This window comes from Sphaeramia orbicularis, chromosome 4, assembly GCF_902148855.1.
Source record: "Sphaeramia orbicularis chromosome 4, fSphaOr1.1, whole genome shotgun sequence".
Taxonomy (NCBI): domain Eukaryota; kingdom Metazoa; phylum Chordata; class Actinopteri; order Kurtiformes; family Apogonidae; genus Sphaeramia; species Sphaeramia orbicularis.
In genome coordinates, this window is record NC_043960.1 from 57358454 (window position 1) to 57385006 (window position 26553).

At 42.4% G+C, this 26553-nt stretch overlaps 1 long non-coding RNA gene across 1 annotated transcript; it reads right to left on the minus strand.

The window, feature by feature from the left end:
• Nucleotides 1–11742: 11742 nt before the first annotated feature.
• Nucleotides 11743–21410, minus strand: LOC115418566 (uncharacterized). Its single transcript, XR_003935320.1, has 4 exons — nucleotides 21237–21410; nucleotides 17422–17639; nucleotides 12180–12212; nucleotides 11743–11770 (listed from the first exon to the last, which is right to left on the minus strand). It is a non-coding gene; the product is annotated as an uncharacterized LOC115418566 (long non-coding RNA).
• Between the last annotated feature and the right edge of the window lie 5143 nt (nucleotides 21411–26553).

Sequence of the window (26553 nt, forward strand, 5' to 3'; positions counted from 1 at the left end):
AGTTTCTTCAGCCTGAAAACCTCCTGGTCACTGAACGTTCTCTTTTCTGAATCTATTCACTGAGTGGATGAACCCATTTAAATCAGGGAAAAACTGTTCAGGTTTCACAGCCCTCTGACCTTTAGTCTCTATTAAAAATTTCTCTACAGGATAAGAAATTATTCTTTCCTGCTGAGAAGCCATCAGCTCAGCCTCCTCCTCTTCCTCCTCTTCCTCATCAGAGGGGGTCTGCACAGTTTTTTTAGCCTTACCTCCCCCATGGCCTCCATCTACAGATTTCTTTTGTTTGGTTTTGTTCAGATCCAGACACCGTTCATTAAAAACATCTTCCATTTCCACTTCATTAAAGAGTTAGTTTCATTACTGTTCACTATATTTTCTGTTTTTCCTTCATTTAACATATCCTTTACACCAGACTGCTTTGTCTGCACGTTTTCCTTTCCATTATTCAAAACATTCAGATCAGGTAAGTTTTTAACACTCTCCACGGACCGAACAGTAGCTGACCCCGAGCCCGAAACACCGGCACCTCCGCTGATTGACCTGATACTGAATCACCAGCATTCTGCTGACTGATCCGCCACCGAATCACCGGCGTTTTCCTTTCTGGCCTCAGGACAGGCTCGGATCAGACGCCCCTAATTGCCACAACCAAAACATTTAATGGTCTCAGATGTAGCGAAGACAGTAGTTGAAACCTTCTATTTTAAAGTTCAGAGTTAAATTCAGATGACTCTCTGCGTCTTTCAGGATCATATACACTTGTCTTCTGTGACAGACCAAGTGTTTCAGTTTAGGAGATTTGCATCCCAACAACACCATTTTAACTGGAGACACTATCTGTCCATACCTGGACATGAGCTGTACATAAATATCATTTTTAATAAAGGGGTGCATTTGAAATAGTTATCTTTTTAGCTGGATTCACAGCAGATTACACTGTGAGTAAACGCATCTCTGAGGACAATAGCAGTTTCCACCACCTGTTCCACTTTACTCACTTCATCCAAAAACAGGACCACAGCTCCGTTCATACGTGATGCAGATTTAATACTATCAAACCCCCCACTTTCCTACAGCAGACCCCACCTCTTTCCACCGAACAGCCGGACTGGATCAAACTTTGACGGTGTGTCGTCGTGTGAGCTTCTCCAGCTCCACCTGACCACTGACATGGGCATAGTGCCCGAATGCCCCACCACCACCAACCCCAAACCACCCAAATGAAACCCCCAACTACTAACTACTAACAACTCAAATCAACAAATATAATTACATATAGAAACAAATAGAAAAAGGATAGAAAACACTTTCACTCACTCACCAAGCTCACTCCACACTCACGCATGCGCACAGAGAGAGAGACCAGAGGGCGAGAGAGAGAGGACAGAGAGAGACAGACAGACAGACAGAGGGAGAGAGAGAAGACAGAGAGAGAGTGACAGACAGACAGAGAGAGGGAGACAGAGAGAGAAACAGAGAGAAAGACAGACAGAGAGAGAAGAGAGTGAGACAGAGGGAGAGAGAGAGAGACAGAGAGAGAGACAGAGGGAGAGAGACAGAGAGAGAGAGAGACAGACAGACAGACAGAGAGACAGAGGTAGAGAGAGAGACAGAGAGAGAGAGGGAGACAGAGAGACCAGACAGAGAGAGAGGAGAGAGAGGAAGCTTTGATGGTGATCCTGTGGTTCATGTAAGCTTCAGTAGTTCCAGACAAACGGCTCTGTTCTGTCCTTCTATGGACAGACAGCAGTGAGTGGGGTTAATGCAGATAAATGAGTGTTTATGAAACTGGTCCTAAAACAGGACCAGAGGGTTAAACATTCAAACTGATGAAGACTAATGTTATGGAGCAGGTACTGGAAGAACTTTGGGTCTATTAAAAAATTAATATTTACTGAGATTAAAGGAAATATTTATCTATTTATATTAGATAAAACACATTTTTGTTTGATGTGTTCATACAAAATCCACATACAACACGATAAAAAGGACACAATATTAAACACTATTTTTTTTTAAATATTTTTTTTATTCTCTCGCAGGTGCATTTTGGTAATCGCAGTAAATATCCAAGGCAGAGTGTTTGCAACCGCTGTTGCAAAATCATTTGTGCTTTATGTGTTTAAATGTTCAAGTTCTGTATGTAACACCAGTGGACGCGATGGGTTCCACACCAAACCTGGAAAGAGACCAAGATTAATGAAAAACCCACACATGTGGATTAGAAAAACCACTAGGACCCACACATTTAACACAGTGTCTTTATTTAGAGTCTATAGAAGACCATTTACACACGTTTACACATCTAATGCACTGCACACCTAGGGGAGATTTAATGTCCATATATGGGGTCCTATTTTTGGGCCCAGTATTTGATATAAATTCATTAATTATGGGATGGCTCAGAGCAAGAGTAAATTTTTTTTTTTTTTTTTTTTTTTTTTACATTTCTCTGAGGTCATCATTAGGTCCATCCTGGGGGGAAATATGTCTACATTTACCTTTTATTATTGGGTCTAAAAAGATGGAAAGTGACAGATACTAAAATAAACCCAGTTTCATGGACAGACCCCACATATCCAAATAAACCACATTAGTCTATTTCCAACCATTGTGTCACTACTGTATGTAGGTTAGTGTCAGTTGTGTTTTTCAGTAGAGGGTTGAAACCACTGAAAGGACTGACTTTACTGTGAACAGGTTTAAATTAACACACGCTGATCCATCTAATTCAGAACTACAGCAGTAGGTTTAACAAACAAACACAGGACAAATAAAACTACTGATAGACATCACATGAAACCATTACACTGTTAGAAAAAAAAATCTATAATTTAACAGAATTTTCACTGTTTATTTTATAGATTTTTCCTGTGTTTTTAAGATACAGGAAAATATCAATGAAATGACAAAAATAGACTGTGATTTACATGTCAAATGTGAAATAACATGAAAAACCGAAAAAAACTGTAACTGTGAATAACCATAAATTTCAATTTTTAAAAGAATTTTTTTTCTTTTTTCACAGAAAAATACAGTTAAAATACATTTGCAAACGTATCATAATTTCACAAATATTCTTTTCTAAGCATGAGATTAAACTGTTAATTTAAAGTTTAATACTGTAAAAAATAATAATAATAATAAAAAAAAAACAACACAAATTACTGACAATTAACTGTAAAAGAAGTATTTGTACTGTAGTTTAGCAAGACTTGTTTGTTAATTGATAGATATCTTGTGTAATTATGGGAGGTTTGACAACAAAAATGTCGAATCAATGTATTTTTGTGAATGTATAACATGTATAAGCACTGATAAACTCCAAATACAGGTTTTTATTAAACATTAAAAAGTAAAAGAAAAAAAGCAAAATCTCATGTAAAGTTAAGGCAAAAAACTGTATTTTTAATTATGGAAAATTACTGTATTTTTATGAGATGGTTATTTTCTGTTATTTAACAGTATTTTTTCGGCACCCCTGCTGCCGGAATATTACAGTTTTTTTTTATGTTGTTTTTTTTTTTTTTTTTTTTACAGTGTAGGAAACATAAATAAATGACAAATAGAATCAAATCAGTGTAAAAGTGGACCCATATTTGGACCTACAGTAATGACACTAATGATCACATGACCTCAGCTGACACAACTGAAGCCAACACCAGCAGGTTGAACAGAACAACTGAAATCAAACCCACAGAACCACATCTGGACTAACGGCACCTTCCCTTAGAACCTCCCTCATTGTAGTTCTAGTGGTTCCATGTGAACAGCTGGACCAGTCCAACTATGGAACTATAGGACTACAGCTGAAAAACCCAACAGAACAGTTGGATCAGATAGAAATGGATCCAAACGCCAACACAGACCAAAGAAAACCGAATTTACAACAGAAATGTCACTGATACAGGAAATACACTGGACCAGTGGAAAGATGACCATATCTGATCACCTTAGAGCTGGAGTTGGTTAGATCAGCACAAATACAAATGACGTGTTCAGACGGTGGTTACAGTCAATGTTTGGAATTATTGGCCCCGCCTCCAGAACCAGGAAGGACGTCCGTATTTAGTCTGACATTTTTTACAACAGGAGTCTAAGTGTCGTAACTGTGTTTTCTCTACTTGCTCTGGTGTGTGTGTGTGTGTGTGTGTGTGTGGTGTTTGTTATTGGGTCATGTGACCCTCCTCCTCTGCTGTTCATCCTCCTCCCTCATCTTTCAGTGGGAGGTTGAGTCCTCTGAAAGAAACCCAACTAAGCACCACAACAACAACACCAATAGCACAACAAACAACAACACTAAACAATAACTCTAAACAATACACAAACTCCTCTTGAAACAACTGGACACTCTATTAATGGATGTTTCTTCCTGAACTGTGACTGTGTTTGACTCCGCCTTCCTTTAGCTCCGCCTCACATAGACCTGGAACAAACATGGCAGCAGACATGTCCAGTTCAGACTCCTGTGTGTGAGACTCAGTCTGAAGTTCAATGGATCCACTGAGGACAGATGTGAACGTACCTTATAGTAGAAGAAGAAGAAGAAGAAGAGGCAAAGAACAATTATGAGCAGAGCCAGGACGATGAGCACCACCCTGACGGTCAGAGGTGTCCCCGAGTCTGAAACACAAGAGAAACAACCTTTAAAACAACACCCATGGAACATGTGTTTGAAGACAACGAAGAAATACTGAAGGAAGGAAGGAAGGAAGGACAGACGGACGGACGGACGGAAGGAAGGAAGGAAGGAAGGAAGGAAGGAAGGAAGGAAGGAAGGAAGGAAGGAAGGAAGGAAGGACACCTAGACAAGTGACCAAAAGAAGGAAGAACAGAGCAAAGGGAAGGACTCCAGAGGCAGAACACTCTAGTCCACACCACAAGAACAGGTCAGGTGTTGATTACAGAGCACCCAGCGGATCATGGTGGAAACAGTCTGTAGAGTGGAACCTGCCTGTATTCGTCAACTTCAACCACTGTCAAAAAGCATTTGATAACAGAAACCGCTCCAACACTCTGGAAACTCATGAGACACTACGGAAGACCTGAGAAACTAGTCAACGTTGTGAAGGCCAAGGACCAGGAACCAACTGCACAGAAAGGACAAACGGTCACAACCTGTCCACGTACAGACAGGAGGAGCACATTCTGTTCATCCTGGCAGTTGATTGGATCATGAAGGAACCGACCAAAGGAAGACAACATGGACTCCAGTGGACACTCTGGTAACAAATGGATGACCTAGACTTTGTGGACGGTCTTGCCCGACTGTCTCATACACATGTACAGATGCAAACAGAGACAGATGAACTGAACCTACAGCCCACACATACATCCAGGAAAGTCCAGAGTTCTTCAGTTGGACCAGGGGGGTCAAACATGCGTCCCAGGGGCCAAATGTGTCCCACCAAAGGTTTCAATCCGACCCCTGGGATGAATTTGCAAAGTGCAAAAATTCCACAGTCCAGGCTATGGAACTCATTTTAGTTGCGGTTCCACATACAGACCAATATGATCTACAGCCAAATAATAACAGCAGAAGAACCGACAAAAAAGAATGACTACAGATTTTCGACTGGGTTTGATTTGAAAATAATATTACATTAGGCCTGTAAATAATGACAACTTCAAATTTTTGTCTCAGTTTCAGTGCAAAAAATAACAAATTTTGACAGAAAGGTGGAGTTCACCTGGATGAGGCCTATACCCTACCAGGGGTCAAAGGTCATGGTGGTGACCTCATCTATGGAACCAGTAAATGGACCCTAGACCTGATCCACTGAACCAAGCCCACATTAGAATACTGACCCCCACAGGACTGGACTGGAGGCACTAGGCATGATGGGTAATCACTGCCCCCACAGGACTGGACTGGAGGCACTAGGCATGATGGGTAATCACTGCCCCCACAGGACTGGACTGGAGGCCTGTTCTCTCCTTCAACTCTGCACATGTGAGTTCATCCACCCACTGTCCATGACACACACACATGTACAGATGCACCTTGAACTGGGGGGGGCTTAATATCAAATACACATTAGCCCTGATTTTCTGATACAACAAGATGTTCTAAGCACTCCTGTGTAATTTTTTTTTTTTTTTTTTAATTTCATCCAACCCCCCCCCCCCCCCCCAAATATTACTTTTTGAAATCTGAAATCTCACCTTTCACCGCTTCTCACTCTTTTGTCCAGTGCAATAAATATGTCATGATGGGCTATTTAATGGTCTTGTAAGTTCCATATTGTATCATAAGAGTACTTTGTACTATGAAAAGTCTAATGTCAAGGTCATGTTGGAGGTTAAAGGTCACCAAAATGCCTAGTTTTTTTCAAAAATTCATACAATCTGACATTTTATCAAATCTGTCACTCAGTTCTCTTCCCTCTGGTTTCCTGGTGGGACCCCCCCAGGCCTTTGGCCCTTTAAAGACACATACAGGACTAAATATTGCAACATGGACATTCCATTGAATTTGCCGACATTAGTGTGGCGGGAAACACTAGCACTTCATTCATTCATTAATTTTCTGAACCCGCTTTATCCTCACTCGGTCTCTTGGAGCCCATCGCAGCGACTTATGGGTGAAGGCGGGGTTCACCCTGGACATGTGACCAGTTCATCACAGGACTGAACATATAGAGGACAAACAATCACTGTCAATTCACACCTATGGGGGATTTAGATTAACCCACTGACCTATCAGTGCATGTGTTTGGATGGTGGGAGGAGCCAGAGTACCCAGAGAGAACCCACGCAGACACGGGGAGAACATGCAAACTCCACACAGAAAGGTCCCACCCCCATGGACTAAAAGTCCCACCCCCACGGACTGGTGTTGGAATGGAACCCAGGACCTTCTGTCTGTGAGGCACCAGGTCTATCCACTGCACCAACAGGACATATACATGTAAATGTCAACGTCATGTGAATCTACCGTTTGTTCTTTTTGACATGTCACTGTGGAGAATACATGAGTAAATAGTTGTGTTGAATGTGTCTTATTGAATGGAAGTTGTTTGTGGTCAGTAGATGTGTTCTGAGAAGAGAACCTGAGCCCAACATTTGGAAGAAACCACATAACAGCTTCATTCCATCTAATATGCATTTTGGACCATTTGGGTGACCTTTGACCTATAATTAAACCTTGACTCTAACACTTTTGTAGTGCAAAGCACTCTGAAGACATGACATGTCACACGAAACAAAAAAAACATTTAAAGGCCCAGAATGAGCAGATTGCTACATTGTACTTTATCAAAAGTGAAGAAGGTTTGAAGTTGCCAAAAACCCCACGTTTTCAGGGTTGAAGAAGTGATTTTCGGGGTAAGGGGTGGGGGGTTTGGGCTTGATTTGAAATGTTTTCACATTTTTGTATTCCCAAGACTTGGGAGCATTAGAAAATCTGGGCTAAAGTTAAATCTGAAAATTTTCCTGAAATAAGCCCCCCCCCCCACACACTTGAACTGTGGACACTAACTGGGCTTCACATTTAACCGGATGGACTGGGTTTAAACCTGGGTTTAAACTCAACTGTGCTTTGAACTGAGCTCAGATTAAAGGAGTGTTTGTTGGTTCAGCCCAGTCTCTGAACAGGTTCAACTGGACCGGCTTTACCTGATCTCAGTTCTACCACGTGGTTTCTGCTCACACCTGTTCACTCTGCTCACTGGGACGTTATGGAACATGGTCATGTGACTGTTACTGATGTATTGTGGGTGTTTTGTGTGCATTTGTCCTGACATTACCTCCAACAGTGAGATAGAGGGTGGGGCTCTGAGACGATGAGAAGCTGTGGTTATAAACATCTACGTGATAAACACACGTGTAGTCCCGTTGGTGGGCGTGGCCTATGGCAGACAAAAGGAAGTGGGCGGAGTGATTGACAGCCGGCAGGGTGAGGTTCAGCGGCTCTTTGGTGTCAGAGATCAGCTGGAAGGAGCCTCCTGGGTACTGTGGTTGGACGGAGCATGTGATGGTGAAGTCGGAGCCCGTGAGCAGCCGGAACCCCTGCTTGTAGACCTCAAAGACCCCGTCAGACAGGGGATGTTGGGCTGAGGCAGCAGATCTGTCCACACACAGAGACATGATTGGACCAAGCAGCACACATGAGCACAAACAAGCAGTCAGAGAATCCATCCTCCTCAGAGACACAGATGGATCTGATCCACAGGAGTCTGGGATGGGATGAACACTGACCAATGAAAACATGGAGGAAACAGAGCCGCTAGGTCACCAGGGCATCTTCGGAATTTTGCCGCGACGTGCATTGTGGGAAGTTCAGCTCCACGCAGCCGCAGTAGGAAGAGGCAATGACGCCGTTTCTGTGTTGTTTGCGCTGCGGCCATAACGCAGCTGCGTGGAGCTGCACTTCCCACAATGCACATCGCGGCAAAATTGCGAAGATACCCTGGTGACCTATGATCTGTGTAAACAAACAAACTATTATGGAGGACAACACGAAACTGTTCAGCACGAGGGAAGAGGTTCAGCTGAGGAGTAACAGAAAGACCAACGGAGTAGAGACACTGAGGACATGACTGGGGTTGGACAGATACAAGTTATACACAGTTTTAAAACACAGTTTGTGCCCGTTTGTACCTGAACACACCACGTCCACACCAGATGAGGACATGTAGGAACCACTTAGTTCAACACAGTCCCTCAGTCCAGATGTCAGCTTTACACAAGGAACTGACACTGACCACACAGGTCTGTCTGCAGAATCCTGTGTATATTTGACTGAAACAGCTGATCCACAGTCCAGATACTGACACACAGCAGATCCAGACTTCAGGTCCCAGTCTCTATAGGGGTCGTCTACTGGTCTCCACTGTCCCAGGTGTTGGATCTCTAAAGCACCAGCACAGCGGCTCGGCTGTCCCACCAACCTGACACCACCTGGGTCTGAGCAGAGACACAAAGACATGAGTCAAACAAACACAATGTCGTATGAAAGCCACGCCCCCTTGGTACCTGAACAGGTGAGTCCAGCAGCTGTTCCAGGTGAGCAGGTCTTCCCAGCAGAACTGGACCTTCTACAGTCCAGGACAGCAGACTCATGTCCTTCACACTGGAGCTCACTGGTCCAGACTGGAGCCTCCCCCTCTCCATAGAGCGCCCCCTGGAGGAGCCCAGGAGCCCCACAGCCCAGCTCCCTACAGACCACCTGGGCATCATTAAGGTCCAAATCCTCTTCACATACCGAGGACCAGGACTGGTTGGACCGGACCTCCAGTCTGCCTGAACACAGACTGGACCCATGGACCAGTCTGACAGAGTCTGTGGACACACAACACACACACACATGTTTAAAGACACAAGAGCGGGGGGCCACGGCTCAGAGGTAGAGCAGGTCATCCAATAACCAAGGGTGGGCAGTTTGAAAACCGATCTGTCCTAGTCTGTCCAGTGTGTCCTTGGGCAAGACACTTCACACACAGAATCCCAGTGGTCAGTGAATGCACCATAATGCAGTGTGTTTGATCAGTGACCTGTGCACTGGTTCATCTCAGACCACTGGAAACATGTGGCTCATGTCAAACATCTGCATTTAAGGACATGGTTTAGTGTCAGTGATGGGTTTGCATCATTTCATCAGGTACATATTTACCTTTGTTTTGATTGTTTGATACTTCCTAGATCTGTAGTTTTGCACTTGGTTTTGTATTCATTTTGTATTATCTTTGGATGGATTTGGTTTGGTTTGTCTGGCTTTATTCAGAAGGGGACAAGAAATAGAAGATTTTCTTCATCGTGCTCCTTTTTGAGCATGAATATGTACATGTTTGTTCACCTGATGATTATCGAATGTCTACTGATGAAACGCACAACCATGAACAAAGTAAATGAAATGAATAAATGACTGAATGAATGGTGTCCTCAGAGTCCAGCAGACCCACATAGAGCTGGAAAAAGAGCACATGGACCAACACAAAGTCCAGTTCAAATAAATGGACTCAGTCCTTCTGAGCTGTTCAACAGCCTGTTGGAAGCAGAGTCATGTGACCACGTTCATGGACTGAAACTGAATTCAGCTGCATGTGTTTGATGTTTCAGTCCAACCGTCCAATGTGTGGACCTGGTCTGACTGGGTTTGGTTTGACCCAGCTCAGATAAAACACACCTGAATGGACTCATGGAAGAACTCTGACAGAATCAGGACTATCATCAGTAGACTTACCTGAACAGGTGAGGAACAGGGGGGAGTCAGAGAACCCAGAATATGTTCTCACACAGTCCATCAGTGCAGATGTAGTGAGAAGACAGATGAGGCTGATGGACCACTGAGGACCAAGTGGATCAGATCCTCTCACAGAAACAGCAGATCCGCAGTCCAGTCGACGACATATGACATCTGCTGCCTTCAGGGTCCAGAAGCCAGAGGACAGACGTTCATATCCCATGTCTCTCCATTCTCCATGATGTTTGATCTGTATTTCACCGTTACAGCGACTGGCTCCTCCCACCAGTCTGACATCATGAGGATCTGATCAAATACAAGTGACAGATAAATGAGCTCAAAGTGAGTGAACTGATATCAGCTGGTGTCAGTCAAAGCTCCGCCCACCTGTGCAGGTAAGGTCCACAGCTGTTCCAGATGAGCAGGTCTGTGCCCCTGAGCTTCCACAGTCCAGCAGAGCAGACTCATGGCCTTCACACTGGAATGTCTGCACCACAGGAGCCTCCGCTGCTCCAGAGAGCGCCCCCTGGAGGAGCCCAGGAGCCCCACAGCCCAGCTCCCTACAGACCACCTGGGCACCATGAAGGTCCAAGTGTCCTTCACACACTGAGGACCAGGACCTGGACTGGGGAGAGCGGACCTCCAGTCTGCCTGAACACATACTGGACCCATGGACCAGTCTGACAGAGTCTGTGGACACCGATGGAAGAAGACTGGAGTAAGACTAGAGTCTGAAGTGGACTCTAAGGGGCTGTAGTGGAAAGGAGGAGACCAGGGTCTGGGGCTTGGACTATATAGTGGATTTTACTGGACTGTAGTGGACTGGAGTAGACCAGGGTCTGGGGGGTTAAGACGATACAATGGATTTTACTGGACTGAGGTGGACTGGAGTAGACCGGGGTCTGAGGCTTGGACTATATAGTGGACTTTATTGGACTGTAGTGGACTGGAGTAGATCAGGGTATAGGGCTTGGACGATATAGTGCATTTTACTGGACTGTAGTGGACTGGAGGTAGGACCGGGGTCAGGGGCTTGGACTATATAGTGGATTTTACTGGACTGTAGTGGACTCACATTCATATGTGTTTGTGTTTGTTTCTTCTGTGTGCCATGATGTTCATCAGCTGTTTGTTTGTGGACGTGGATATTATTGATTGATTGTATTGATCAGTTTGTGTGAGTTCACATTAAATGTGAGTTGAAGTCTTGGACCGACCAGGATCTGAGAGTCCACAGAGTCTGGAGCCCACAGTGACAGTGGAAGGGTTAGGGTTCAGTGTTAATGCTCTTACCTGAACAACTCAGCTCCAGGGATGAAAAGAGAGATGAACTAGATGTAAAACAGTCCCTCAGTTCAGATTCATCACAGTCTTCTCTGATCCACCAATGATCTATTTTTGAACCAGTGTCTCTGTGTCTCACTGAAACTGCAGATCCACAGTCCAGTTCTGCACAAACTCTGTTTCCTAACTTCCTGTACCAGTAATACCCATCCACTGGTTTCCAGTTTCCATCCTGTCGTTTCATCTCCAGGTCACCATGACAACGACTGGCTCCTCCCACCAACCTGAAGTGGACAGACTCTGTAGAAATAAGACAGACCAGTCAGAGTCCGGTCCAGAACCACAACACATCATCTGGACCACATGGACTGGATTATTGAGCACATCTGGTTTCCATGTGTGAACAGTGTTTTCAGTCCCACTGACAGATTTTGTGTCCAAACGGACTCAGTTCATCCCTCATTCATTCAGTCAGTGAATTGAATGGCTCAGTCTGCTCCTGTTTGTCAGTGTTTCCTTCACTTGTGGATCTTTAAAGCCACACTTGTCCAAATGTCAGAAACAGCAGCTGAGCGTGCTCAGTGGAGCTTCTGTAATCCCATCATTCCTGAATCCTCTGCATTAGTTCCAGTTTGTTCAGATGAAAACCACCTGAACCAGGATGTTCAGCTTCAGCCCAGTTCACATCCCTCCTTTGTGCATTTCTTACCTGTGGAAGTGCTGTTGTTTTCAGACAGGAGCCCTGCAGGAAAAACACAAAGGACAGCCGTGAAAACAGGACAATATGGTGCCGGTCTTCTTCCAGTTGAGTGGACGCTGGTGTGACCTGCTGCTGCTGCTCACCAGCAATTTTACAGTGTTTTATCCTCCTCAGACCCAGCGATGGGTTTTCTGTCCACATTTGTGGACAAGAGTTTCACAACTTATACAAAAAAAGAAAAGAAAACTGTCCACCGCAAAGGACATTCCATCAAAATGTTAAAAACTGCATCTGAAAAAAACTGTTGCATCATGATGTTTCCAACATAGGCACTGATTTAACAAACAACAAAAAAAGCTTGTACTTTGCTGACATTTCCTGGGTCTGAGGAGGTGAAATGGTTTTATGCCCGAAGTGAACTGAGTAATTGTACGTATGTGAGAACCAAGCAACCATATCTCTTCTCACTAGTGCAACAGTTGCTTTTCCTGCACTTTGTTGTCAGAGGGCTAACACTAGCCTACCTATTGGATCACTTCACCCGGCTTCGCTGATCCACCTGTCGCTTCTGCCGCTATGTGGGCCTGTGAGTTCCATACCTGGTCTGAGATCAGCTGGCTGTTCCTGCGGACATATCACTGTCCCATGTCAGGTCTCTGACAGTACACAGCCGCCGAGCTCCTCTGGCTCCGCTGTCATCTGCTCGCACCTCCACCTCCAGTGTTGCGCACCCCCCAGATGTTGCGCTTCTCCCCCAAAGAGATACATCTATTGTGGATCCTGCAGGAGTTTCCAATACGGCAGCTCCAACACAATGAGGTCCCTCTGGTCCTGTCACATCTCTACTTGTTCTTTTCTCTCTCTCTCTTTCTCTCTCTCTCTCTCTCTCTCTCTCTCTCTCAGTCACACCTCCTCATCTCTCTCTGACACTTCCCCTAATTACTCAACTCTTTTCACCTCTGGGTCCCAGCTGCCGCTCATTAGGCCTGGGCCTATATAACCACTACCTTGAACGTGTATATTTCACCAGATTGTTCAACCTCGTTTACAACTCTCCAGTGTTTCCTGTCTGAACCTCCGATCCAGAACCTGTTTGTCCTGACCTGACCCACCTGCCCGGATTCCCTGAACCCCGCTCGTCTGACTACGCCAGCCTGTCTTCTGCCCCGGTATCGACCCGCCTTCTTCCGACCAAGTCTGTCTGTCTCTGCCCTGGATGACTCGACCCACCTTCAGTCTTCTGACCACGGCTCAACCTGCTCCCTCTGGTTCTGTCTGGATTCCCCGGTTCACAACCCCCGCCTGCCTTGACCTACCTCCTGTCTGTTCCTTGTCTGTTACTAGTTCGTCTGATAATAAATCTGTTAAAAGTCATAAATCTGAGGTGCTGCTTTTGGGTTCTCCATGTGCTTGTGTCAGTTCTGCTTCTCGTGACCAGGCTGACGACCACCGAGCGGTAGCCAGCCATGCTAGGTCTGACGTGGAACTTCCTGTCAAAATTTTAACTTTAATCATTACTGTCTAGGTTCTAATGCCACGTTTCCACTACATGGACCCAGCTCGACTTGGCTCGGCTCGGCTCAGGTACCAGGTCCTATTCCTGGAGATCGTTTCCATTACAGTGTACTACTGACTTTACAGTACCTGGACGTCATAGTGACACGGCATGTTACTTCCGTGTCATCTGCTCCAAGAGTTGCTGATAAACTTGCTCGTTGCGTGTTGTCTCGTCAAGCTCATGCTGAATTTTTACTTCTGAACCTCCTTGACAAACCATGGTGTAGTTTAACAGACTGTCATCATGTGGATTAACCTTCTGCTATATTTACTGTCAACTTCCGCATCTGTTTGTTGTAAAACAGTGGGTTACAGAGACAACTCTCTGACCAATCAGTGGTCTGCAGTGTTTACACGTCACGTTTTAGTATCTGGTCCCCAGTCCTGGAACCTCGGCGGAGGTGATACCAAAAAACTAGTACCGGTTACCAGATTCCAGGTCCTTTTTCGTAATGGAAACAAAAAAAGGCCGAGTCAAGTCAAGCCGAGTAGAGTCGAGTCGAGCCGAGCTGATACCACGTAGTGGAAACGCGGCAGAAGTAAACTTGGTATCAACTTAAACTAAGTCTTACAAAATACTGAGAACTCACACATAGAGTCAAGGAGGAGTTGAGACAGTCAGTCTTCAGAGCCAAACAGGTGTTTATTCGTAGAACACAAATGAAACACGTTGAGAGAAACCCCGGGGCTAACTCTGAAGAATATCCTCACGTCTCCAGCTTTTATACTTTTTGGGCTTGGTGGGATCTCCGCCCCAAGCCCTTCCCCTTATCTTATATCATTTGGGTGTTTACCACTGTTTTGTTCTAATTTCTGTTTTTTTATCGGTGTCCAGGTGTTCGTTCACAGGTTAAAAAAGAATTCCGGCTGGGCGGCTCCATCCAGATCCTGTTTCCAGTCTCTAGGTTTCGTCGTCTCAGCCATTACCCCGTTTTATTTTTACTGCTTGGATACATAGGTGCATAGATTACATGGTCAAGTGTACATGTTGCATTTCAAACATGCAATAGTCGTAGCACTTCCATAGTTCAACCATCCACCTGTGTACTGTCTCTTATCTGTGCCCCCCTGGTGCTTTCCCATACCCCGATATCTCCCTAGTCTTCCAACCTCGACCCAGGGAGGCTGGGTGTTTTCTCTGTCAGCATTTTAATTGAACAGTTTGAGACTTCGACATTCAGACTCAACAGGTCGACTAACGCTGGCACCAAGCACGACAACACCACTGTCAACTTTGGTCTCCTCAACATCCGCTCCCTCACGAGCAGAGGACATCTGATTCAGGACCTCCTCACTGACTGTAAGTTCCACTCCCTCTGTCTTACTGAAACCTGGCAACAGACCAATGACTTTTCGCAGCTAAATGAATCTACTCCTCCCGGGTTTGTTTACATCTGCTGTCCCCGTGGCAACAGTCGGGGAGGAGGTCTCACAATAATTCACCGCGAGAAGTGGAAGGTCCTACCTGTGTCTGTGCCTGCCTTCAGCTCCTTTGAATGGAATGTGTTCATGGTGCCTGTCCCCACTCCATAAACTGTCTCAACAGTCTATCACCCCCCCCCACCCCCCACCCCCCAAGCACCACAGTGACTTTTTAAATAGTTTTACCACTTCACTCACCCACTTATCTACACTTTCACCTAATATAATACTGCTGGGGGACTTCAATGTCCACATGGACAATAGAAACTTACCCCTCACCACAGACTTCTCTTCCTGTTTGGACAGTTTTGAATTTCATCAAGCCATAGACTTTCCAACACATAAGAAAGGACAAACCCTGGATCTAGTCTGCTGTTCTGCCCCCCCCCCCCCCCCCACCCAACTGTTCAGCAGATGAAGTTCACGTCTCCGATCACATCCTCCTCTCCTTCAACACCACACTCTGCCTCACCGCTCTCAAGTCATCACATCTCATCTCATTTCCAAATATCAAGGACATCGGTTTACTCACGCTCTCCTCCAACATCAACAACATTCTACTCCCAGACTCCCCCTCAACTCCTGATGAACTTGCTGCATTATACAATAATAATCTGACCCATATTCTCCATTCTCTTGCCCCACTGAAAATACGGTCTGTTTCCTTCTCCTCAACTGCCCCCGGTACACCCCCGAACTCCGACAAATGAAGGCTAAAGGTCGACAACTTGAGCAACTCCGCTGTTGTGAATAATTCAGAAGAAAAACACAAACTCAGGAATGCTTGTCTGGGAATATCTCCGTTTCTTTATTTGATGGGGGGGATTTATACAGGGGCATTTGCACATCATTACTAACATAAAAGGAATGAACCACTCGCTACATGATTAACTCTTTTGCCGAGTATGATGTTATGTTATTGATTACTTTGTTTTGAACATAGCTTCGGTGGGCACACCCTCTGTTTCCTGCTCCCACATCAAATTTCCACAGGTCATGGTCACCTGGACACACAAACATGATTTAACAGAAGTTACTCAACTTCATGAAATAACATACGCACACTTAAGACCTTATCAAATCCCACACAACAAAAAAACTGGTCTAACTATCCACATGGACATGCTCCAAACACACATACAGCACCAGAAGGACTCAGTTACTAAAACCAAATCCAACTACTGTTCTGCTTTAATCATCTCTTCAGAAGGAAACACCAAACACTGTTCACCCTGCTCAATTAAACTCTCCAGCCACCTGACTCCCAGCCCCCCCCACTTGTACTCATCGAGCGTCTGTCAATCTCTACTTCAGTTCTTTAATGAGACAATCCTCAACATCCACCTGCACCTCCGTCCAAACTCAGCGCCTGCCACTCCACCTGAACCACTCACCCTGCCACAGTCATTTTCCAGTTTTCAACTCCCTGACACCTCTGTAATCTTCAGCCTCATCAAAAACTCCAAACCCTCCACCTGTCACCTCGATCCACCCACCCACACACACACACCTCCGGTCAAATCCTTCCTCTCTCCATCTGCCATCACTCACTCTTCCCTGACCACTGGAACTGTTCCTCCACAATTCAAACTGCAGTCGTCACCCCCATCCTCAAAAACCTGGTCTAGACCCCAACAATTTCAATAACCTCCACCCCATCTCTAACCTACCTTTCATTTCCAAAATTGTTGGAAAGATAGCCGCCACTTAACTCCACACATGTATTGACCAATAGTCTCCATGAGCCTTTCTGGTCTGGTTTTCACCCCCACCACAGCGCAGAAACTGCTGGAATCAGCAGCTGCTGTGACAAACAGGAAGTGGATCAGTAAAGGTGGTTCAGACTCTTCATGTACTGGTGTGTGTTGAGAGGAAACACAACATGTATGTGTTTGATCCTGATCCATAACTCCAACACAGACGAGTTAAAGACACAACCTGAGGCTGATGAAAGCACAACACACATTTGCACTGGTTTATCCCATGGTATCTATGACAGAAGTCAATAATGGACCCAGTCAGCAGCTCTTCCTTCTAAATCAGCTCTGACACTGTCACTGTTGGAACAGACAGGATTCATCAAACCAACATTTGACTGGATTCACACTGATCTGAGTTGGACCCTCAGGTACCATCATGACAGTCACATGACCATCAGCACACGCTAGGATTGATATCAGATGTACACATGACATGTCTGTAACCATGGAGATGAACCTGTCAAACAGCAGTTAACCCTTTCAGCTCCGTGTCTGTCCATCATTCCACCTACCTTGAATGGAAATGCAAAGGAAAACCAGGACGTATGGTGCGTGGTCCATGTCCAGTCAGACGCTCTTCTCTTCTTGGAGCTGATCTCAAGTTGATTGGCGGGTCATCCGGATCCACCGTGTGCTTTTAAAGGTGACAGAAGGAGGAACTGGGTGGTGTGTGGTTACCACGGAGATGGAAGACCACATCCTGTTTCCTGGTCCACATCACTGACTGTCTCTGGACAATGAAATGGACATAGTTGAAAGACGCTAGAAAAGTATAAAGCAAATTAGACTATTGGTATAATTATTGGACATTGTTGTGTTATTATCATTATTACAACAGTTATTACCCCATCCCCACCCCCCCACCTTCTCAGTCCCCTCTTCCCCTTTTCTCTATCGACCCTGATCAGTCTATATTGTTTAGTTGCTCTTAAAAATACAAAAGAATTCATTCATCTCTGATGTTTCCAGTGTGTTCAGTAAACGTCCAATGAAGAGACCATAATGCATCAGTGTCCAAGTAAAGACACATTAAAAGCAGCACCGACATATTTCCAGGGTGCAGTCGATAATGGTCTGCTTTCACATCCCTCAGTTCAGTTTCATCACATCTTCTGCAACATCTGTTTTACAGGAAGGTGTGACACAGAGGCTGTTAGACTCCACTCCGAAGATTCAGTTGGTATTCAGTCTGCCCTGCAGTCTGTAGTATTTAGTAGACCACCAAATATACTCCAGTAGTTTGTCCAAAATGTTCTTAAACTGCAACAATAATGTGTTCGTGGTGGTTCTTCTGGGTTCAACTGGACTGGTTTAGCTCTTTGGAAAACGTTTCATCTGTCGTCCAACAGACTTCTGAAGTTCTAATAAACCTGTGGGGAGTGGTCTTATAAACCTGTGGGGGAGTGGTCTTATAAACCTGTGGGGGGTGTGGTCTGTGCAGGTGTTAGTCCATATGCTAATGACCTTCAGTCAGGGCTGTCCAACCCTTGTTCTCCAGATCTACTGTCCTCTATGTTTTAGTGTGTGTCAGACCACTCCCCCATGGGTATATTTCTTCATTTATGCTCATTTCGTAGATGTAAACATTTTCATTACGGAATTTTTTCACTCAAAAATATAAGAAAAAACTTTGGAGTTGATATTATTTTTCAGTTCTTATCCTATTATTTATATTATTTCACTGGTCCGGCCCACTTTAGATCAAAATTTTATCAATGTCATTTTCCTTCGTTAGGTGTCTGATGCCTCAGATCATCACTGGACTAACTGTTGGGTTTGACATTTTGTTATAATTTTGTAGCCAATTCAAATCTTAATGATTATCTTCTAAAACCTCTTGTACTTTCTCAACAGATTTTAGACTGTTAGAATGTTAAGAATTATTTTAATATGACAGTGTTCACAATTTTCTCCTTTGCAGTATTATCTCTAGTTTCTGTATTCCTATAAACCCCAAATGGACTAGTTGATGTAGCTAAGCTAGGCTCATGGGATGATAAGGGGTCTGCCTCTGTGTCCAGCTTCTCCTGCAGTTCACACACACACACACACACACACACACACACACACACACACCCCTTCAGATGGGCTCCTACTCCTCTTCCTGTTTAAGCTCAGCTGAAGAAAATCACCGACCAGTTCACTTCATTCCAAACCACTGTCCAAACACAGATCGAACTCACAGACTCACCAGTAATCGAGCCAACGCCCAATTTCCACAAACACTTCACCTACAAGGCACTTTAATGCACGCAATGTACTTTACACCCACACAAAGAACACAAGCGTCACAGAACATAGAACACAAACATTTATGTGCAGTTTGTCAAAGCAGCAGAACTCCTTAAAACGCAACAGTAACATATGAGGAACCTCTGAGACTTCCACTGTACTTTTGAACGTGTTTTCTAGAATTTGCACAGTATACATATACATATACATATACATATACATACACATATACATACACATACACATATACATACACATATACATATACATACACATATACATATACATATACATATACATATACATATACATACACATACACATATACATATACATACACATATACATATACATACACATATACATACACATACACATATACATATACATACACATACACATATACATACACATATACATATACATACACATATACATACACATATACATACACATATACATATACATACACATACACATATACATATACATACACATATACATATACATACACATATACATACACATATACATACACATACACATATACATACACATATACATACACATACACATATACATACACATATACATACACATACACATATACATACACATATAAATATACATATACATATACATACACATATACAAACTCCTCCACTTTTCATCTCAGTATATTCACTCATACTCCAACACACCAACATATCCTGCATTCTCCTCTACTCACAGACTTTTTTTTTTTTACCCACACTCCTCTGTCCTCTGCTCACTCACTTTCCACACAATCACACACAAACATCCAATCCAATGGATTCATACAACAGCCATGTTACATGCAGGATTATTTTAACATCAAGCAGGTGTGAGCTAATATTCCAGCATACAATTCTAGGACAGATATAACATTATTCTAGAATATCCCATAAGGCGCCCACACAGAGGACTGCATGAATCTGCAGAGTCCTGAACTAACTCACTAAGGCTCACTACTTTCTTGTAAAATGGACAATGCACAATTAATTTACACAACTCCTTGCAAACAACAGATGAACTTTGAATATTTCAGACTCTGGTCCCTTTTTCTACCAGTTCCTACACCTTCTGTACAGTACTTACACCACAGGCTGGACTGTAGATAAGCAAAGGCATGTCAGAGAACACTAGAACCATGACTCCAAATAATGCAGTGGACCGTATTCATAGATCCAATCCTGTCCCCAGGGCCGAGGACTGACACAGCACTCACACTCATTTACTTCTGCTCTGTCTCAACAAAACACTTTGTCCCTCATGGACGGCACATAAACTCTGAACTGCCAGTTCTTAACCCTTTCATGCATGAATATGAGAACCTTAATCAAGATTTTTTTCCTGAGTGTTTTTATTCATCTTTAGGCATGAAAAAAATAAAACACAATTTGATTGATTTTTTTTATGAACTTATTTTTCATGGAGTTACAAAAATGTCCACTCAGCTGGATACCATGAGTTTAATTTTAGAAGCAAAGAAACATGCATTTACTGATGTTCAGTGGGAAAACTATGAAGTAAAAACACTTTTAATGCTGCTAATCTGACGTTTTCTCACATTTTAACACACCTGCATGGAGATAATAGGCTAAAAATAACCTTTTTGTTTTAAAAGAAAACAAAAAAAAACAAACAGAAAACTGTTAATTACAGTCTAATAATAACTGCCTTTTTTTTTTTTACACTCAGACATGTTAGTGCAGATCAGGTTTATCTAGAACAGCACAGTTACAGTAATGGTATGAATGTCAGTGTATGGGATGATGCAGAAGTGTCCACCGTGAAGCTGATATGGAACTAAAACAACCAAACCCATGAATACACAAGAGAACACCTTTGAACAGCTGTCCACTGTAGTGACCACTATGCATGAAAGGGTTAAAAACCAGACCTGGGTCCATTTATGGAAGACACCCAGGGGTCCCAGGGCCTGTTGGTGAGTGCAGGTTCCCCAGATCACATCCAATCACTTTGCAGTTCTTTTTCCAACAGAGCCCAAATTCTCCTCACAGTAAGCTGTGATGAGACTGTGCACGTATTTGGATAGAAAGAAAGCTCTTACCTTTAGTTTGGGCCCAAACACAGCGTCACCACGACCCATCTGTGAATCCACCAAGGCCTCTGTCCAGCCCCACGGTGGGCACCAACTGTTGAGGCTCAAATAACGAAGAAACCACGACTTCAGGATGCTCTCAGGGAACATCTGCCTTTCTTTATTCAACAGCTTTTATACAGAGGCGTAGGCACATCCTTACTGCCAACGCTTTTGCCAAGTATAATGTTATGTTTTTAGTGACTTTGTTTTGAACATGGCTTTGGTTGGAACTCCCTCTTTCCTGCTCCCAGGTCAAATTTCCACACAGAGCTCTGGACACAAACAGGATTTAATAGAAGTTACTCAAGTTCATGAAATAAGATAAACACACTGAAGAATTCCCCTGATAACACCCTCTCTCTCTCTGCTCTCCCTCCCACCAGACTTTGAAAGGCAGGTTCTAATGGTAGCAAAGGCAGGTTCTAATGGGATAAAAGGCAGGTTCTAATGTTATCAAATACAGGTTCCTTTCATCTTATGTGTGTTTGTTGTATGTTTTATATTTACTTCTTTTACTTTTACTTTACTTTTTTTTTTTTTTTAGCCACTTACAGGTAAGGAACCAAATATGGTAACTTCATTGACCTTGATTTTCTACATAACAAATTTGAAAAATGTCACAAAAGTTTCAGAGTATTTCTGTGAGTGAACTATAAAGGGTTAAGTCCAAACCAGTTCAGTCTTCATTGTTTCAGACGTCTCTGGACTTGAGTTCGTTCCTCAGTTGATTTGTCAGTGTCACATTTTAAGACGATCCCAGAAGTGAACGTTTGTGCAGGTTTATGTCGATGTGAAGACTTCCCACCCAGCAGTCTGTTGTGACACTGAGTACATGTACGTAGAGTCCACGCAGTCGTAAAAATTGAGCTTGGCGCAGACGTGTCCGATGGATGTGTGCTTTGGGTCCACATTGAGTCCACCTCGAGTACGTGTGGACATCAGCGAGTCAAGTCCATCAGACTCTGTGGGGGCCGAGTGCCCCACTGTTGAGCTGCTCATTTTCCCTTTCCCTACCTTCAGAAACTCTCATTTGAGGGGGCAGGACGTTTGTTTAAGGGGGCATTGACCCCTCTTGACTCCCCCTAGATCTGGGCCTGGATATATATATATATATATTTTATTATCTCCATGAAGTGAGTAATAACTAGTATTAGAGTATGATAAAATGTGAGAAAACAGCAGATCTATATTAAAAATATTATTTCATAGTTTTCACACAGTATATCACTTTCTGATGTTGCATTTTAATACACTTTTCTTTGCTTCAAAAATGACACATAACACATGGTGTGCAGCTATTTAACATTTTTGTAACTCCATGAAAAATAGGTTCATGAAAAAAAAATTCTATTGCATTGTTTTTTTATGCCTAAGAGGAAAAAATCTTGACAATGGTTCTCCTAATTCATGCATGAAAGGGTTAAATGAAAAAGATAAATACAGGGTGTCCCATAAGTCTCCATACATAGGAGACATAATACATGCCATACATATAGGGTTCTAACATGTATTTCTTTATATTTCTTCTTTATAGTTCTTCAGCAGTGGAACGCATTGAAATGTGTTCCCGACAAAATGGCAGTCATATAGAGCATATTATATAAATAAAAATGGTTTATGTCAAGAAATGTTTATTTTTCCTATGTATGGAGACTTATGGGACACCCTGTATAAAGATGCTGTTGAACTCCATTGGAGCGATGGGCAAATAACAAACAATTTCCAACATTTGGTTTTTCCAGATGGAGGTGGAGCGCTGTCTACCACCATAGTCCAAATATTGAGTTGTGATGGACATTCAGAAGACCATAGTGTATTATTCACAACATTTTTAAACCTTTACAGACTCTTCATGCCACACGAATATGTGGATTATTATTTTGGAAGACACCACTTTCATTAGAATTTATCACTCATCTGTATAACGTTTTTTTTTTTTTTTGGTGATGTTATTTTACTTTAAATTGCTTATTTATAATTAATTTGAGCATAGAGATGCTGCATGTATGCACTATATAAAAATGAATATCAGATTTTCATTCCTATCTACAGAGGGAGCAGGTGAACTTCATGAAGTCCACCATGTTTGTTCAGTCAGTTAGAACAGACTTCCTTTTCTTCTTTTGATCATTTTGTAGCAGCTGATACTCAGTGTTTCAGTGCATCACAGATATATACTATGGACTGTAGAAAAGTGAAGCATTTTCCAAGCTTCCATGACAAACCAAGGAGTTGAGCGGCAGAACAACTTCTGATGGATTCTTTACAGTGACGGGTAACTCCAGCTGTCAGTAACACATTGAACCCCCTCTGAAAACACTCCTGAGCAGCCAAACCTCCTGTACATTTTCTACATCTGTCTGCACACAGAGGACAGAGTAGGGAGAAGAGATCTGGTTCATTCTGTCAGAACACTTGAATTACAATGCAGTGAAAGTGCTGAAAGTTCATTATGGAATGTTAACCCAGTGAAGGCCAAAAACTACAACATTACATCTTTATTATCCTCTTAAAGGTGTAGCAGCCAAAATAAGGGAGGAAAAAAGGCCATTTGAAAATATCCACCTTCTGTCTGCAGCTTTCACCACTTGGTCCAAATCAGAACACTTCATATAAATAAAGATGAACCTGATACTGTTTCAGTCTGTTTTATAATAATAATAATAATAATAATAATAATAATAATAATAATAATAATAATAATAATAATAATATTTCTTTATTTCTTTATTTCTTTATTTTTAACCTTTATTTAACCAGGAGGTCCCTTGAGATGAAATCTCTTTTTCAAGGGAGACCTGGAGACATAATGATAATAATAATAATAATAATAATAATAATAATAATAATAATAATAATAATAATAATAATAATTATTATTATTATTATTATTATTTATGTATTTATTTATTTATTTATTTATTTATTTTTAACCTTTATTTAACCAGGAGGTCCCTTGAGATGAAATTTCTTTTTTGAGGGAGACCTGGAGACATAATGATAATAATAATAATAATAATAATAATAATAATAATAATAATAATAATAATAATATTTCTTTATTTCTTTATTTCTTTATTTTTAACCTTTATTTAACCAGGAGGTCCCTTGAGATGAAATTTCTTTTTCGAGGGAGACCTGGAGACATAATGATAATAATAATAATAATAATAATAATAATAATAATAATAATAATAATAATAATGATAATAATAATAATAATAATAATAATAATAATAATAATAATAATAATAATAATAATCAAAACCACGAGCGGTGTAAAGGCCCTCACCCAGCCTCCTCCCCATGTGACCGCCGAGGACACCAACAGTGAGACGACACCGTATCGTGGGCTCGATCCGACATTCATGATATTATTGCAAAGTAGAAAATTGTGAACACTATCATATTAAAATAATTCTTAACATTCTAACAGTCTAAAATCTGTTGTGAGAGTACAAGAGGTTTTAAAAGATAATCATTAAGATTTGAATTGGCTACAAAATTATAACAAAATGTTAAACCCAACAGTTAGTCCAGTGATGATCTGAGGCATCAGACACCTAACAGAGAAAAATGACATTGACAGAAAACCCAGTGACATATATCAGGAAGCAGCTGAAAAAGTGGAAACAAGAGACTGAGGAGGACGTGGACAGAAGCCCCCTACTGGTGACTGTGTTCAGAAATTCCACTGTTGGAGCTATGCCACCTCCAGTGAAAAGCAGATCGGAGGATGTTGTGGGGTTAACATCCAAGTCTCACAGAGAGTTTTATGAACATGTGAGTCATGTGGTGGAAAAGCATCGGAGGGAGGAGCAGAAACTTAAAGACCAAGAGAGAAAGATGCAGAGGAAAGTCACTCAGCTCCAGCTGAATGAGCGAACCAGCAAGAATAAGAAGAAGGATCCATCAGCTGTGCAACTGGTCAATCATCAACTGGTCTGTGGTAGAACATACTACTGTTTCATACTTGCACGTGTTTCTGTTAAACATTGTCAATAAATCCATCCTTTACAGCCTAAAGAGATGTCCAGTCCTTTATCTAGTGAACACTGCTCTCTTTGTAAAATGTGTTGTTTTGCTTAAATACATAAATAGAAGTAGGAAACACACAAACAAACGGGCTGTTGATGTTTATTATAACAATGTATCAACTGAGTTTCATTTCACTGAGTCCATTTACATGCACACCAACACTCCAATCATTATCCGATTTCTGGAGTTATGAGATGATCCAACTGATCATGTAAACAGGATAATCTGATAGGTTTGATCTGATAATGACATTTATCTGATTATGAGAAATCAAAAACACACCTAGATTTCTCCCCAATAGTCCAACGTCCTCATGCATGTATACAGGGCGATCAGATTTTTTTTTTTTTTTTCACATCCGCACATGGGAAAAAAAAAAAACAATCTATATAAATGGAAGTTATGCAGCAACAACGTGAGCCTGAGGAAAAATGTAAAGAAATAATGAAATGAAGGATAGCAGCAACATGTGACCTGTTCTGTCGTCTTATGAGCTCTCACATTAGGACAGCTAACGCTGACACTGTAGGTGTTGCCATGGGCAACAAGACAAGACCGGATGTTTTGAAAATTACAGGAAGTGTACATCTTACATCATAACATACGTAAGTACTCCAAAAGAAATCAAATAATGGACTGAAACATGTAAACCAGCGTTTTTTGATTAGTGCATTTCTGAAGTGCCCGTAAACGCATCACATCTGATTACAGCAGTTATTGGATTACTCCCAGTTATTGGAGTTTTATGGTCATGTAAACGGGCTCTGAGCCTATGTCACCAGTTCACACACAAGGAAATGGAAGACTGATTTCATACTAAACTGGGCGTTTATTTTGTGTAGTGACTGACAGAACACCTAACTGTCTTCAGTTGTCTGAGTCAGAAAACCTTCTTCCAGCAAATTCTCATTGCAAATGTGCATTTACACTGTTAAGGCACAGGGGGTTTGAACAAAAAATCCTAAGACAATATGAGTCATTACCCTCGGCCACACTGGCTGCAGGGTATTGTCATCAGTTGGTCGTCCGTCTGTCCATCTGTCTGTCAACACTTTGGCATGCACTGATAAGTCAGGCCACTGGGTGGCAGTAGTGTGCCCGATAAGTCAGACCGAGGGTTTTCAAGTGCCAACGTTATGTTTTTCCATGTATTTAGGTTGAATCATGTGAATCTGTTGACACTTTGTTCGTGTTGGGAAATGGCTGTTGTTTGGACAAGCATAATTGTGGTTGCAGACAGATGAAA